At 48.6% G+C, this 15,946-nt stretch overlaps 1 protein-coding gene across 1 annotated transcript in view; it reads left to right on the top strand.

Moving 5' to 3' along the window:
* Positions 1–973: 973 nt before the first annotated feature.
* ASS1 (argininosuccinate synthase 1) overlaps positions 974–15,946 on the top strand; it is a 67,926-nt gene continuing 52,953 nt past the window's right edge. The window contains exon 1 of the mRNA XM_044269193.1: positions 974–1,026. The gene's annotated coding sequence lies outside the window, so the exon portion shown is untranslated. The remainder of the gene's footprint in view (positions 1,027–15,946) is intronic.

Genomic DNA, 15,946 nt, shown 5'->3' on the forward strand with positions numbered 1-15,946 from the left:
CGCCCCGTGTGGTCGCACCCCTCGCCCGCCTGTAGAAACGGCCCTGGATGTGACCCCCAGCTGCAGCCACTGATACACTGTAACAAACTATCAGCCTATGAGAGGGATGTATTCACCTCAATGAGGACTGTCTAGACTGCATACACGTGTAACAAACCCTCAGCTGTGAGAAGTATTCGATCTGGACAAGTTTTTAGCTAATGGACGTAAACAAAAATGTTTCCATTCAGTGGAAGCAAGTAGAGATTTTGAAAATGATGAACACAAAGAACTTTTCATTATACAGTGATTGGCCTTTACTGTCATAAGAATGGGAAACCCTATATACAATACCACACTGTTATGGGGGATCTGTGGATGACACTGTTATGGGGGATCTGTGGATGACACTGTTATGGGGGATCTGTGGATGACACTGTTATGGGGGGATCTGTGGATGACACTGTTATGGGGGGATCTGTGGAGGACACTGTTATGGGGGATCTGTGGATGGCACTGTTATGGGGGATCTGTGGAGGACACACTGTTATGGGGGATCTGTGGATGACACTGCTATGGGGGATCTGTGGAGGACACTGTTATGGGGGGATCTGTGGATGACACTGTTATGGGGGGATCTGTGGAGGACACTGTTATGGGGGATCTGTGGATGGCACTGTTATGGGGGATCTGTGGATGGCACTGTTATGGGGGATCTGTGGAGGACACTGTTATGGGGGATCTGTGGATGGCACTGTTATGGGGGATCTGTGGAGGACACTGTTATGGGGGATCTGTGGAGGACACTGTTATGGGGGATCGGTTGCTGATGACTGATACCAGGCAGCATGGGGTTTATATAATGGGGACTATTTCTAGCACTGTCAGGGGTTGGAACTTGGAGCAGCAGTTTTGCCCCTCATTTGGATAACAGAGAGAACAGGTAGAGGGGCAGGTACTGGGCAGATGATGTCACAGCCCCGCCCCTCCCCTGCTATGTAAGGATCTGGAGGAGGCAGCAGCACAGGATCCAGCAGAAGCAGCTCTGTGAGTACCATGCGCCCTGTCTGCTGCCTCCTCTATGGCCCCCTCTGCTCCTGCCTGATGCCCCTGCCTCCTCTGCTCCTGCCTGGTGCCCCTGCCTCTTCTTCTGCCTCCTCTGCTCCTGCCTGGTGCCCCTGCCTCCTCTGCTCCTGCCTGGTGCCCCTGCCTCCTCTGCTCCTGCCTGGTGCCCCTGCCTCTTCTTCTGCCTCCTCTGCTCCTGCCTCTTCTTCTGCCTCCTCTGCTCCTGCCTGGTGCCCCTGCCTCTTCTTCTGCCTCCTCTGCTCCTGCCTGGTGCCCCTGCCTCTTCTTCTGCCTCCTCTGCTCCTGCCTCTTCTCCTGCCTGGTGCCCCTGCCTCTTCTTCTGCCTCCTCTGCTCCTGCCTCTTCTTCTGCCTCCTCTGCTCCTGCCTGATGCCCCTGCCTCTGCTTCTGCCTCCTCTGCTCCTGCCTGGTGCCCCTGCCTCCTCTGCTCCTGCCTGGTGCCCCTGCCTCTTCTTCTGCCTCCTCTGCTCCTGCCTCTTCTTCTGCCTCCTCTGCTCCTGCCTGGTGCCCCTGCCTCTTCTTCTGCCTCCTCTGCTCCTGCCTGGTGCCCCTGCCTCTTCTTCTGCCTCCTCTGCTCCTGCCTCTTCTCCTGCCTGGTGCCCCTGCCTCTTCTTCTGCCTCCTCTGCTCCTGCCTCTTCTTCTGCCTCCTCTGCTCCTGCCTGATGCCCCTGCCTCTGCTTCTGCCTCCTCTGCTCCTGCCTGGTGCCCCTGCCTCCTCTGCTCCTGCCTGGTACCCCTGCCTCCTCTGCTCCTGCCCCCTCCTCCTGTCTAGTAATAGCCTGAGCTACTGCCATGCAGGGGTACGCAGGCAGGGAGTGGGGGCCACTAGTCAGAGCCTCAGCTCCTATCTGTTTGCTTCAGGCTTTGGTGTAGCTGTGTGGCTCTCCAGTTATAGAACTACGACTCCTTTTATGTCTTAGGCATGTCTCTGTATCTTGTAGATATCACACCGAACTCCAGGCGGCTCAGGAGTCTAGTATTAGATACATGGACACTAATAGAAAGCATTGTGGGAAGTCAACGAATTGTTCTATATTGTATTAAGCAACTGTTCACACTAAAAAGTTATCATCTGTATTGTGTATGTGTCGCTGCAGAAGGTCATTATAGCTCCTAGTTATTCTGTCTGGTTACAAGGGAATAATGGCTGTAATATAGGAACACAGTATACACTGAGCTCCCCCTAGTGGTGGCTGTATAATCTGTATGTAGTGAGCTCCCCCTAGTGGTGGCTGTATAATCTGTATGTAGTGAGCTCCCTCTAGTGGTGGCTGTATAATCTGTATGCAGTGAGCTCCCTCTAGTGGTGGCTGTATATATCTGTATGCAGTAATCTCCTGAGCTCCCTCTAGTGGTGACTGTATATATCTGTATGTAGTAATCTCCTGAGCTCCCTCTAGTGGCGGCTGTATATATCTGTGTATTTTTGTGCAGTACAACATGTGACTCCTGTATGGGACACTCACAATCAGTGCAGTGTGTAATATATAAACCTGTTTGGGCAGGAATCCTATATTAGTCATTATGTAAACCTGTTTCTGCCAGGTCTCCTTCTAACACCCCTAGTAGTCCTTCAATCATCCTCTTCCTTCACGCTGCTTCTTAGTTATAATTCCTTCTTGGAGATCTGGGTGACAACAATAGAAGGCTTTATATTTACTTTGTATTTTTTTTATTTTGGAGGAACCTGTCCATTTAGGATTAGTGCACTCGGGGGATGCCTGTGATTCATAAGATCTAATGTTCTGCTATTAAAGGGGTGCTCTGACTTCAGCAAATCACATTTCTCATCTAGATGCAGTTAGTACCAGGCACTTACTAATGTATTGTGATTCTCCATATTGCCTCCTTTGCTGCGTCGTTCATTTTTCCATCACATTATACACGGCTCGCTTTTTCCTATATTGTGCGAGCACGACCACTGCTGCTGGATTGCTGGGTGGTCGTAATCTTGGATATGAGCAGTGTATAATGTGATGGAAAAATGAACCCAGCCAGCAAAGGAGGCAATATGGAGACTCACAATACATTAATAAGTGCCTTGCATTAACTGCTTCTACATGATAAATGCCGCTTGCTGAAGTGAGAGGACCCCTTTAATTCCAGACAAGTCGTTTTGTGTCTCGCACTTTCACTTTCTACACAAGAGATTCAGCACTAATGATGGCCGACAAGTGCACACACCGTGCGCTCACAGGCAGCCTTCCCTCTAACCTTGGCGGCTGCTGAGTGGGGTCGGCTCAGAGGTGGGCGACAGGACAATCAAACAAGAGATCATCGCCGACATGTTGGCCAAACACTGAATCTCGCACACAAGTTACTCTGCTTACCATGGAAAGCAAAACTGTTTATTCTTCTCATGTCATAAAATGTCAATCATCTGCCAATCTCCTTTTGGAAGTTTATCATGTAGGCAACACCATACAACCAAGATATAGCATCTGAAAAGAACATGCAACTAAGGCCTCTTTCACACTTGCGTTGTCCGGATCCGGCGTGTACTCCACTTGCCGGAATTACACGCCGGATCCGGAAAGACGCAAGTGTACTGAAAGCATTTGAAGACGGATCCGTCTTCACAATGCGTTCAGTGTTACTATGGCAGCCAGGACGCTATTAAAGTCCTGGTTTCCATAGTAGTAGTGGGGAGCGGTATACTTACAGTCCGCGCGGCTCCCGGGGCGCTCCAGAATGACGTCAGAGCGCCCCATGCGCATGGATGACGTGTCCATGCGATCACGTCATCCATGCGCATGGGCCGCCCTGACGTCACTCTGGAGCGCCCCGGGAGCCGCACGGACGGTAAGTATGCTGCTCCCCCACTCCCCGCTACACTTTACCATGGCTGCCAGGACTTTAGCGTCCCGGCAGCCATGGTAACCATTGAGAAAAAGCTAAACGTCGAATGCGCCGAAACGACGTTTAGCTTAAGGCCGGATCCGGATCAATGCCTTTCAATGGGCATTATTTCCAGATCCGGCCTTGCGGCAAGTCTTCTGGATTTTTGGCCGGAGCAAAAAGTGCAGCATGCTGCGGTATTTTCTCCGGCCAAAAAACGTTCCGGTCCGGAACTGAAGACATCCTGATGCATCCTGAACGGATTTCTCTCCATTCAAAATGCATTAGGATAAAACTGATCAGGATTCTTCCGGCATAGAGCCCCGACGACGGAACTCTACGCCGGATCCGGACAACGCAAGTGTGAAAGAGCCGTAAGCCAATCCTATTAACTTCTTCCCTTCAACCTTGGAGAAGTAAACCTAGTGGAAGACGAGAGGTACACGTGTGATGCAAATCAACTGGTGGAGTGGAATAATACAGTAAAACTCTGACTGTACTTACCAACAAACGTCAACTGTTCAAACTTTGCAACGTCTATCTTTTGCTGTGACCCATTTGGAAAAGACTTTGTCTATAGGTCAATCCTTTGTCCAGAATTCAGGAAGAACTTGATCCTCATGAGCATTTCCAAGTGTGGCCCTTCGAAACCATTGCGACTTTTTGTCTTGATCATATTCATTAGAGTGAAACCACGTTCACAGTCACAACTGGAGGCAAGGAAGCCTCCTCAGATATCTGCTAGGGCGGCAACATCTGTAAATTGCTCCTCTTTTAACACAAATTGCACAAGATCTTGAAAGGACTGAATCCGGCCACATTTTGTTTTCTTGGCTAGAACAATACCAGGATTTAAGAGTTGCTCTGTTACTGTCTTCACTATATCTTGGTCATCATCTTTGTAGGGCAAACAATCTCCAGAGTATCTTGAAACAAGTGTTGCAATTTCCTGACAACCTTTCTGATAATGTAATGCACCACTGAATGTAGACATATCGAAAATTCTCCATTCCATCTGCTTATTTTCTAGAAAACGACATTCCAAATGTAGACATAAGCGCCCCACAAACCTAATAATCGGAGCCATGTTGACTTCATTTTCATTATCTTCCATTATGTTACACACTTGCTCACTCCAATGTACTGTCTCACCCAAGAACTGTGAACGTAGCATCGAGAGTAGTAAGATAGTGGGGTTTTTTAACTCTTACTTAACTCTGCTTGCTGGCTGACAATGTCGGGAAAAAACATACAGAGCAGCAGAAAACTGTGGGTCCAACATTTTCTTCTGACCGTATTTAGCAATTGGATCGTTGTGTTTCTCTACTTGTTTGTTGCAATACGCAAGTAACACTTCAAGATTTCTCATTACTGCCCGTAAAGCCATGTGTGGACAGGACTGGTGCAAGGATTTTTGCCACCCTAGGCAAAAGCTAATTTTGCCGCCCCTTGACTCCGCCTACTGACCACGCCTCTTTTTTGTCACCCACCTATTTATACAGACTTTACCCTTCATTGTGGTAAGGTCATGTTTTCTCACAGATCCACAGATCCCCCACAGGCGTCATCCACCACAGATCCCCCCCCCCCCCCACAGGCGTCATCCACCACAGATCCCCCCCCCCCCACAGGCGTCATCCACCACAGATCCCCCCCCCCCCCCCACAGGCGTCATCCACCACAGATCCCCCCCCCCCCCCCCACAGGCGTCATCCACCACAGATCCCCCCCCCCCCACAGGCGTCATCCACCACAGATCCCCCCCCCCCCACAGGCGTCATCCACCACAGATCCCCCCCCCCCCCCACAGGCGTCATCCACCACAGATCCCCCCCCCCCCCCACAGGCGTCATCCACCACAGATCCCCCCCCCCCCCCACAGGCGTCATCCACCACAGATCCCCCCCCCCCACAGGCGTCATCCACCACAGATCCCCCCCCCCCCCCCACAGGCGTCATCCACCACAGATCCCCCCCCCCCCACAGGCGTCATCCACCACAGATCCCCCCCCCCCCCCACAGGCGTCATCCACCACAGATCCCCCCCCCCCCCCCCACAGGCGTCATCCACCACAGATCCCCCCCCCCCCCACAGGCGTCATCCACCACAGATCCCCCCCCCCCCCCACAGGCGTCATCCACCACAGATCCCCCCCCCCCCCACAGGCGTCATCCACCACAGATCCCCCCCCCCCCCCCACAGGCGTCATCCACCACAGATCCCCCCCCCCCCACAGGCGTCATCCACCACAGATTCCCCCCCCCCCCCCACAGGCGTCATCCACCACAGATTCCCCCCCCCCCCCCCCCACACAGGCGTCATCCACCACAGATTCCCCCCCCCCCCCCCCACACAGGCGTCATCCACCACAGATTCCCCCCCCCCCCCCCACAGGCGTCATCCACCACAGATTCCCCCCCCCCCCCCCCACAGGCGTCATCCACCACAGATTCCCCCCCCCCCACCCCAGGCGTCATCCACCACAGATTCCCCCCCCCCCACCCCAGGCGTCATCCACCACAGATTCCCCCCCCCCCACCCCAGGCGTCATCCACCACAGATCCCCCCCCCCCCCACAGGCGTCATCCACCACAGATCCCCCCCCCCCCACAGGCGTCATCCACCACAGATCCCCCCCCCCCCACAGGCGTCATCCACCACAGATCTCTCCCCCCCCCCCCCCCCCCCAAGCGTCATCCACCACAGATCCCCTCCCCGCCCAGTGCCACCTCCTAGCTAATTTATTTAGTTCACTTGCCCCTGTGTAATCTTGCACAGGCGCACTGGCAGAGGCATCATCGAACGAGGTGCGCTGGAAGACGGCGCATGCGCACTTTGCTCGACGATGCCTCTGCCGAGATTACACAGAGGCAAGTGAACTGAATAAATTAGCCAGGGGACGGCACCTCCAGCAAGAGTGCGCTCTACGCGGTGGCGTACCCTGCTTATGGGTGGCACCGGCCCTGTGTCTAGATAACGAACTTCATTTAATGCCTTAAAAGAGAGTGTCTCACGTTCCAGAACTTCTGAGAGTTCTTTTAACTCTTTCTTGACAGATGACCTACTAAACATAGTATAAACTGTTCTAAGAAACATCTCAATCTCGCCCATAAGTGACACTTTCTTGCATGCATCCTCCATTCCCAAATCCTCTGAGCTCCACAATGTTGTTCAAGCAAATCAGGGATGTCGTTACCAAGTCGAGCAGCAACACCATTTTGCTTTCCAAGCATAACAGAGGCTCCGATGCGAACATCACCATTTTCTGCAAATCCAAGTGATTATCAGAATAAAACTGCTTACTGCCACTAATCACAGCTGGTCATCTTGTAATGCCGGAAAAATTGTGTTAAAAGGATGGAACTTTGCATACAAAATAAGCCTTTTGCCTACTGATTTATCGGCGCTCTCATCAACTGCAAGCGTATGAATAGTGGCCCTGCGTAATTCAGCCATCATTACAGCTTGAACTGTCTCATCAATACATTCTACAAACTCAAATGCATAGTTTTTCGCACGCCAGGGCTGTGGGATTGCTGGATACTTTGCCGCGTGATCATGTGTGTCTTGGACAGAACGCATGGAGGCATTCATATTTATAGCAAATAAAACGTATCAATTTTTATTTGTTTGCGAAGTGCTATCTCAGCATTTTTTGGGTCTTTCCTCTGCAGTTTGAGCCATCATCTGTAATAAACCTCCCGAATTCTGTCGTCTAAGCTTTGCAACTGCCTCAACGTGGATTTTCTGCTTTATATGCCTCTTCAAGTAATCGCGCTTCCGACTGTCCTGCCACCATTTTCCTGCAGTAAAGTCGCCATTTATACCTGCTTTCAAGCACATTTTGCTGTCCCGAAATGTAATAACTTCACCTAATGTCACCTTCTGTTTTACGGCAGAGTTTGGCATTTCAGTCTCTATGACCTCACATGGCCGTTCTTTTTTTAAAACGACTGCTGGACTTTCATCCATACAGAATATAATCCAGGGGTCTGAATAAAAACAAATACAGTTGCAACGTGCCGGTCCGCAGGGGTAGAACACGTGAGGTGCACGGTGGGCCGGAATGTACATACAGTTCATCGGTTACTCGCGGTTTAGCAGACGCCTCCCTGGCCGGCAGTGCAGTGAGGTGGAGAACAGCGCTGGATTCTCGGGGGCACACTCGGTTACAGGGGACACCAGGTGGTGGTCGAGGTGCCCTTGATGGTGGATGGGTGCTGAGTGCTTGTGCGGCTGGGCCCTTGGTTTAAGTAATGTCGTGACACCAGCACCTTGGTGGTGCAAAATGTTGAGAGTAGTAGTGATGTGGAGTTAGAAGAATGAGGCAGGTTTAAATCCAACGGTAAACTTTACTATAACCAGGCTCTTGATAAGTTTACATCCAGCAATAAAACAGTCTCTGATACACATGCAGGCAGGATGTGAGGAATCCCAGTAACAGGCTGTACTGGTGGTGCTGTGTCAGGCTAGGGCGGTAAGTTATGTACTCACTGATATCCAGTTCCTTAATCTGGTTCTGTTTCTGCAGCTCTTTAGTGGTGAGGCTGCCCGAAGCTAGTAAGTCCTTCACCTTGAATCCAAAGGTCCTTGAAGCCTGAATCAATGGCTGTTGTCCTTTGTGTTTATATCCACTCTGTTTCCCTCAAATTGCCTTGCATCTAAACACAGCTACAGCTGCACTCTCACTCCTTCACCTCCTACTTCCTTCTCTCAACTGACTAACTAGGCCTGAACTGCACTATATATACTGTGGTGCTCCCCCATCTAGTGGTGGATGTATGTAGTGCACCTGACAGCCTGGTAAAAGGGATTTCACATAACACAATGCAGCATGATATTACAGAAGATGACAAAAAGCTTTTGCAGTTCCCACATGAGCTAGTGGGACGCTGCATACCCCCTTCGTTTAATATGTGTCGACCTTGACACATTCTGGACGAAGTCTCCTGAAAGATACAAAAGAGGCAAGCATACAGGTATAAATAACATAAAAATGCACATTATCAAAATACACTTTAGTATAATCTTGGTGACAAGGGGCCGTCATCTTCTTCCAAGACTGGTGAACTGGGGCGCTGACCTGGCACAGCGAACAATGAAAACCAGATAGTCCATAATAAAATAAACACTAATCCTTACAGGAGGCTCACAGGCTATGAGTCCATTCCCTGAGCAAAATGTAGAGGAAAATCACGGAGGCTCAGGTACGTTAAAGCCCATCTCCGGGCACAAGGCTTAAACGTTGCAACAAACAAGTAGAAGCAGTTTGTAGAGAGTCCTTTGGGTAAGGCAAAACATTCAATGTAATAAGTCTCTCACCCGGCCTCTGTGGCTTCAAATTGTAGGAAAGGGTACTACTGTGGAACAGGCAGGGCTGGAAGTCTTCTTCTCGGCCACAGCTGCAGAAATTCTCTGTAATGGGCAGGCGGCTGTCCCTTAGTAGTCCGGTCGACTCTCCGAAGTGGTAGTGACTCCATAGACGTTGGTTCAAGAGAACTGGGTACATCAGGGATTTCCGAGGATCCTCCATGAGGTAGTTCTTCTGGCTGAGGTGGAACTGTATTTACCTTTGCGGGTACAGGAATGTTAAGCCACAGCATAAGGAATCCACTGTAGAGGATCTGATTCCAGTAACAACTTCTCAATGGCCTGCATTGGTCCTTCTGGTTCAGCTGGTTTTTCAGGCACTTGCACTGTGGATGGAATTTCCTCTTGAACAGCTCTTTTTAGACACAACTTAAGATGGTTGCGATGCACTATTTGTGGTGCTCTGTTTTCCTTAGTGATTTCAATAGACCTCATTCTCACCATTAGGAATAGCTGTGATGATGTAGGGTTCTCTTTCCCATTTACTATCCAGCTTGCTAGTGCAATGGTTGTTTCTCAGCCACACATGGTTACCAATTTCTAAAGGTTCGGCTTTAGCAGACTGGTTATAGTCGTTCTGTTTGCTTGCGTGCATTTGCCATGCGGATTTGGACAATCTCCTGGGCATCAGCTAGGCGTTTCTGATGTTCACTCACCCAATCAGTTTGGGGTAGAGGATTATTTAAATCTGGAACTTGCACATCCAGGGTGTGATCTGCAGGCAACTTTCCTTGGCGGCCAAACATAAGATAATATGGAGTATATCCAGTAGAACAATGGATGGTATTGTAAGTATACATCTATTGAGGTAGTAGAGTTGGCCACTCGGTTGTCTTAGCAGGTGGTACAGCCCTCAACATTTCAATGACGGTTTGATTCATATTTTCCCAAAGTCTGTTACCTTGCGGATGGTAAGCTGTTGTTCTGATCTTCTGACAATTGTGAAGTGAACACAGTTCATGGAACAATTGGGACTCGAAAAGCGGATCCTTGATCCGTAAGAATCTTTTCAGGCCATCCATAGGGCAACAGGAAGTTTTTCCAGAAAACATTGGCGGTGGTTTTGGCCATTAAGTCTTTAACAGGTACGGCTACTACAAATTTGGTGTAGTGATCAATTATTGTCATGGCGTAGGTATACCCTGAGCGACTTGGTTCTAACTTCACATGGTCAATGGCCACTATTTCTAGAGGAGTTTTGCTCACGATGGAATGTAATGGCGCCCTTTGGTCATGTCTTTCATTTGTCCCAATGGCACAAGTAGAAAATTCTCGACGCCAACTCTCGATATCTCCTCTCATTCCAATCCAATAAAATCTGCGGCGGATAGTAGCCTCAGTTTTTTGTACCCCAAAGTGTCCTGACTTATGGTACATTTCGAGAACGATTCTGGCATCTCGACGTGGTATTAGGATTTGGTACAGCCGATCATTGGTAATTGGATCTAGAGTTCTTCTTAACATCAAGCCCTTTTGCATGAAAAGTTGCTTTCAAGGTCTCCATAGTTTGAGTACCTCTGGATCTGCATTTCTCCGGCGGATTCGTTCCGGGGTTCTTCCACTGGTGAAGAAGTCTTGAAGTTCACCTAAGACTCTGCTTTCTTGATCCAACCTTCTTTTTCAACTTGGGATTTTGGATCTGTCTGGTGTTGGAATTGGAAAACTTCTTTACCTTTTGGCAGTGATGACGTCTTGGGCAAAATGTCGGTAAAAAGCAGGCATCTCCACTTCTTCCCATACATCTATCTGTTCAGTAGGATCTTCTTTGGTAGGCAGCCGAGATTTTCATTTGACTTGCCTGTTCTGTACTTGACGGTGAAGTCATAGTTGGCAAGACGTGAGGCCCATCTTTGTTCTAAGGCTCCTAACTTGGCTGTGTTGAGATGCGCCAGTGGGTTGTTATCAGTATAGGCCACAAATGGGGTTGCTGTGAGATAGTCTTAAAAATTTTCAGTGACGGCTCAGACAAGTGCTAGGAACTCTAACTTGAAGGAACTGTAATTCTGGTCATTTTTCTCAGCACCTCTAAGAGATCTGCTAGCATAAGCAATTACTCTCTCTTTACCTTCTTGCACTTGAGACAGGACAGCTCCCAGGCCTCTCTGACTGGCATCAGTGTAGAGATGGAAGGGCTGTTGATAATCCGGATCACCCAAGATAGGTGGTTCTGTCAACTTCTTCTTCAGGAGTTGAAAAGCGATTTCCCTTTCTTCATTCCATTCAAACAATATCTGGGACTTCTGGAACTTTTTAGGATGTCCTCTGAAGAGCTCTTGTATCAGTTCAGCAATCTGAGCGAAGTGAGGGATGAAACGTCAGTAGTATCCTGCAAAACTAAGAAAACTTCTCACCTCTTTTACTGTAGTAGAAGTAGGCAAATTCTGGGCTGCCGCTATCTTTTCAGGATCTGGCTTGACACCTTCAGAACCGACAACATGTCCCAGGTACTTAACCTCTGACTTTAATAGATAGCACTTAGATGGCTTGATCTTGAGTCCATGCTTGATGAGGACTTGGAAAACTTCTTCTGCAAGATGTTTCAAGTGGTCCTCATAGGATTTTGAATAGATGATAACGTCATCCAGGTATAGAAGGACAGTTTCAAAGTTTGTGGCCTAAGCATCTCTCCATTAGTCTTTGGAAAGTTCCAGGGGCATTGCAAAGTCCAAAGGGCATGTAGTTAAATTCAAATAGGCCCATAGGGGTAGTAAATGCAGTTTTTTTACGGTCTTCAGGGGCTATGGGTACCTGCCAGTACCCACTGGTAGAGAAGTAAGCTGAGGATCCTAATGATGTCAGAGACTCCTCGATTCTTGGTAAAGGATAGGCATCCTTGTGGGTGATTTGGTTAATTTTTCTGTAGTCCATGCAGAATCATATGTTACCATCTTTCTTTTGGACAAGGACTAAAGGTGCAGCCCATGGACTATGGCTGTCTTGGATGATGTTTGAATGGAGGATGTGAACCGGTAGAGATGGTGTGCTTGATTACACTGACTTCACCATAATCCGTAGGGTGTTTACTGAAGGCATGATGATGCTCTTGCACAACTTTTAAGACTCCTTCCATTTGGTCCTCAGGGGTAGAGATATCCCTCACATTGAGTTCTTTCCACCATAATGTATCTGAAGGGTATTTTTGTGTATTTAGCTTCTGAGCAGATTGTTCAGTGATAGCTGAAGGCCTGCTGATAACATCTTGGAAAGTGACTTGTAGTAGTTGAGCCACGGGGCAATGCTTGGTCAAAGTAATACTGTGATCGCTTAAATTCAGAAGATAAATAGGCACTCTACCTTGAGATACAGTCACTAGGCTCCTCGCAGCTCAGACTAAAGGATGGTCTTCTAGAGTGATGGGTTCTACCAGGGCCCGGTAGTCTTGGCCTTGGATCCCAAGAGCAGCTCGGCACCACAGGAGTGTTTCAGTATTTGGTTTAAGGATTACTGGTTGGTTACCTCGGATGCGGGCACAGCAAATCTCTCCTTTCTCCTTGGCAAATTTCTGTTGCACACTTAACACACGGATAGTCTGCTGTAGCATCTTTTTGGAGGCAGGTGCGGCGGTAGGCATAGATTTGTGCAAAGCGTTAAGCATTTCAACATAACAGTTCCTAAGGACGTTCATGCCTAGGACTACCGGAGGGTTGTTGTCCTCCCTGACCTGTACAACAATGATACCTTGCTGGGGCAGTGTAGTTCCTCCTATTAGGAGAGTTGGCTCCCAGTAACCATGCACTGGCATGGGTTTGCCGTTGCTGGCTATAAGACTCAGCCAGGATTCTGGTGGTTGTGTCAACTGGTTCTGATCCCAGTATTATTTAAATGTCGACTGTTGAATAGTTGTGACTTGAGAACCGGTGTCCAATAAGGCAACAAAGGGAACCCCATTTATTTGAAGAACCACTTCTGGACAAGATCCTACATATCTAGGCATCCAGAGGGGGTCTTTTGGACCTACTGGTTTAACTCCCGAGGGACGGTCCTCGACCTCGAGGGTTGACCGTTTAACTGCCAGCACATCATTTTGGTATGGCCTATCTTGTGACAGTATGTGCAAGTGGGTCGTCTCCGAGCACTGGAGCGGTCAGGAGGACGTCCTCCAGAATTTCTGGGATATGTCTCTTTATAATCCGGAGGGAAGAGTCTCCTGGATACCGGTGTCTCATCCTCCAGAAAGAAGGGCTTTTCCCACTCTAGTTTTTTGCACACTTTCTCCAGACTTTTGGTCAGAAAGTTGACTTGCGCTGTCAAGGCGGCAACTGCATCAGGAGCCGGGGCTGGAGTTGCTTGACTGGCTAAGGAACAACATTTTGGAGATACAACTGGCGTATCCATAGGTATTTCGCCAGGCCTAGTAGGCTTTGATGGTGTTTGTCCTCATAATACTGATGGCTAACTCTTTGAAGTCTAGGAAAGTGGAACTTGGATGCTGAGCCGATAACATCCTTAACTGACTTTTTAAGGCTTCTGGGCTAACACTTTCAATGAATTGCTCTCGCGTATCAATGGGCGCGCGTACGCACGTCACGCTCCCCTCTTGTGTGCGGCTTCTCCCTCCAGTGTGTCTGACTGACAGAAGAGGCGGCAAGAAATTGTGCATACAGGGCCGGCCTTCCCGGATCACTACGATGAAAGTATAGTGGGCCGTTCGCGTTATTTTGTATATAGGGGCGGCACTCTATTTTTCCGCCATACAGGCCGTTTTGCAGAGTGATGGCGCCATTTTAGGTTCAAGGTTGAAGTCAATTCAATCACAGCAAGTAGTTCTAGTGACACAAAAATATGCGATTTTCTCAATTTTAACTGTGCGATTTCAAAGCAGTCAATTGGCACAGTATATCCTCGCAGTTTAAACATTTCTTTAGCCCAGTAAAAACAGTCAAACAATTGGGGCTCAGTCACATACGGCACAGAGGATATTGATCCTGTTCGTGACGCCAGTTTTTATGCAACGTGCCAGTCCACAGAAGTAGAACACGTGAGGTGCACGGTGGGCCGGAATGTACATACAGTTCATCGGTTACTAACGGTTTAGCAGTCGCCTCCCTGGTCGGCAGTGCAGTGAGGCGGGGCACACTCGGTTACAGGGGACACCGGCCAGGTGGTGATCGAGGTGCCCTTGATGGTGGATGGTTGCTGAGTGCTTGTGCGGCTGGGCCCTTGGTTTAAGTAATGTCGTGACGCCAGCACCTTGGTTGTGCAAAATGTTGAGAGTAGTAGTGGTGTGGAAGAATGCGGCAGGTTTAAATCCAACGGTAAACTTTACTATAACCAGGCTCTTGAGAACAGTTTACATCCAGATAATAAAACAGTCTCTGATACACATGCAGGTAGGATGTGAGGAATCCCAGTAACAGGCTGTACTGGTGGTGCTGTGTCAGGCTAGGGCGGTAAGTTATGTACTCACTGATATCCAGTGCCTTGCATCGAACACATCTTCAGCTGCGCTCGCACTCCTTCACTTCCCACTTCTCCTCTCAACTGACTTCACTTCCTAACTAGGCCTGAACTGCACTATTTATACTGTGGTGCTACCCCCATCTAGTGGTGGATCTATGTAGTGCACCTGACAGCCTGGTAAATAGGAATATCACAGGATGACACAATACAGCATGATATTACAGATGATAACAAAAAGCTTTTGCAGTTCCCGCATAAGCCAGGGGGGACGCTGCGCAGTTTCCTTAGAGGTAATGTGATTTGGAATATTCAAATTTTGCTCAGTTCCAGTCTATATAGCAATATACACACACAAAAAAACTTAAATTTTGGCGTTTACTCCTCTCCTTCCTAATATGCTATTTTCTAAATTCCACTGTCCCTCCATACCACAACAATGTCCATGATTAGAATAGAAGAGCCACTTACCTGCACTAGGACTGTGATCTCTTCAGTTTGATGTTCATGCAGGACGCACTATTTTGGAAGGACCTTTAAAAAAAGAGACTGTAAGAATACATCTACCAGGTTATGAGAAGCCCAGTATCCCCAGTGACCCCTCAGAACTTACCTCTGCCCCCGGCGCTGCCGCCTGGCCTGCGGAACGGAAGTGGAGAACGAACAACTGCAGGAGGGGACGGACGGTGCGACAGAACCGCGCACAAAATGTCTCCTGCGGAGGGAAGACCTTGCTAAGTGCTGCTAACCCAACACTGGCTAGGACGTCTGACGAGTGACGACTAACTTATACATCTTCTTGTATATAGTGATGTGGACCATGCTGGTATAACCTGGGTATCTCCTGTATATAATTATATATGTACAGCTGGTATAACCTGGGCATCTCCTGTATATAATTATATATGTACAGCTGGTATAACCTGGGCATCTCCTGTATATAATTATATATGTACAGCTGGTATAACCCGGGCATCTCCTGTATATAGTTATATATGTGCAGCTGGTATAACCTGGGCATCTCCTGTATATAATTATATATGTACAGCTGGTATAACCTGGGTATCTCCTGTATATAATTATATATGTGCAGCTGGTATAACCCGGGCATCTCCTGTATATAATTATATATGTACAGCTGGTATAACCTGGGCATCTCCTGTATATAATTATATATGTACAGCTGGTATAACCTGGGCGTCTCCTGTATATAATTATATATGTACAGCTGGTATAACCTGGGCATCTCCTGTATATAATTATATATGTGCAGCT

This window comes from Bufo gargarizans, chromosome 9, assembly GCF_014858855.1.
Source record: "Bufo gargarizans isolate SCDJY-AF-19 chromosome 9, ASM1485885v1, whole genome shotgun sequence".
Classification (NCBI taxonomy): domain Eukaryota; kingdom Metazoa; phylum Chordata; class Amphibia; order Anura; family Bufonidae; genus Bufo; species Bufo gargarizans.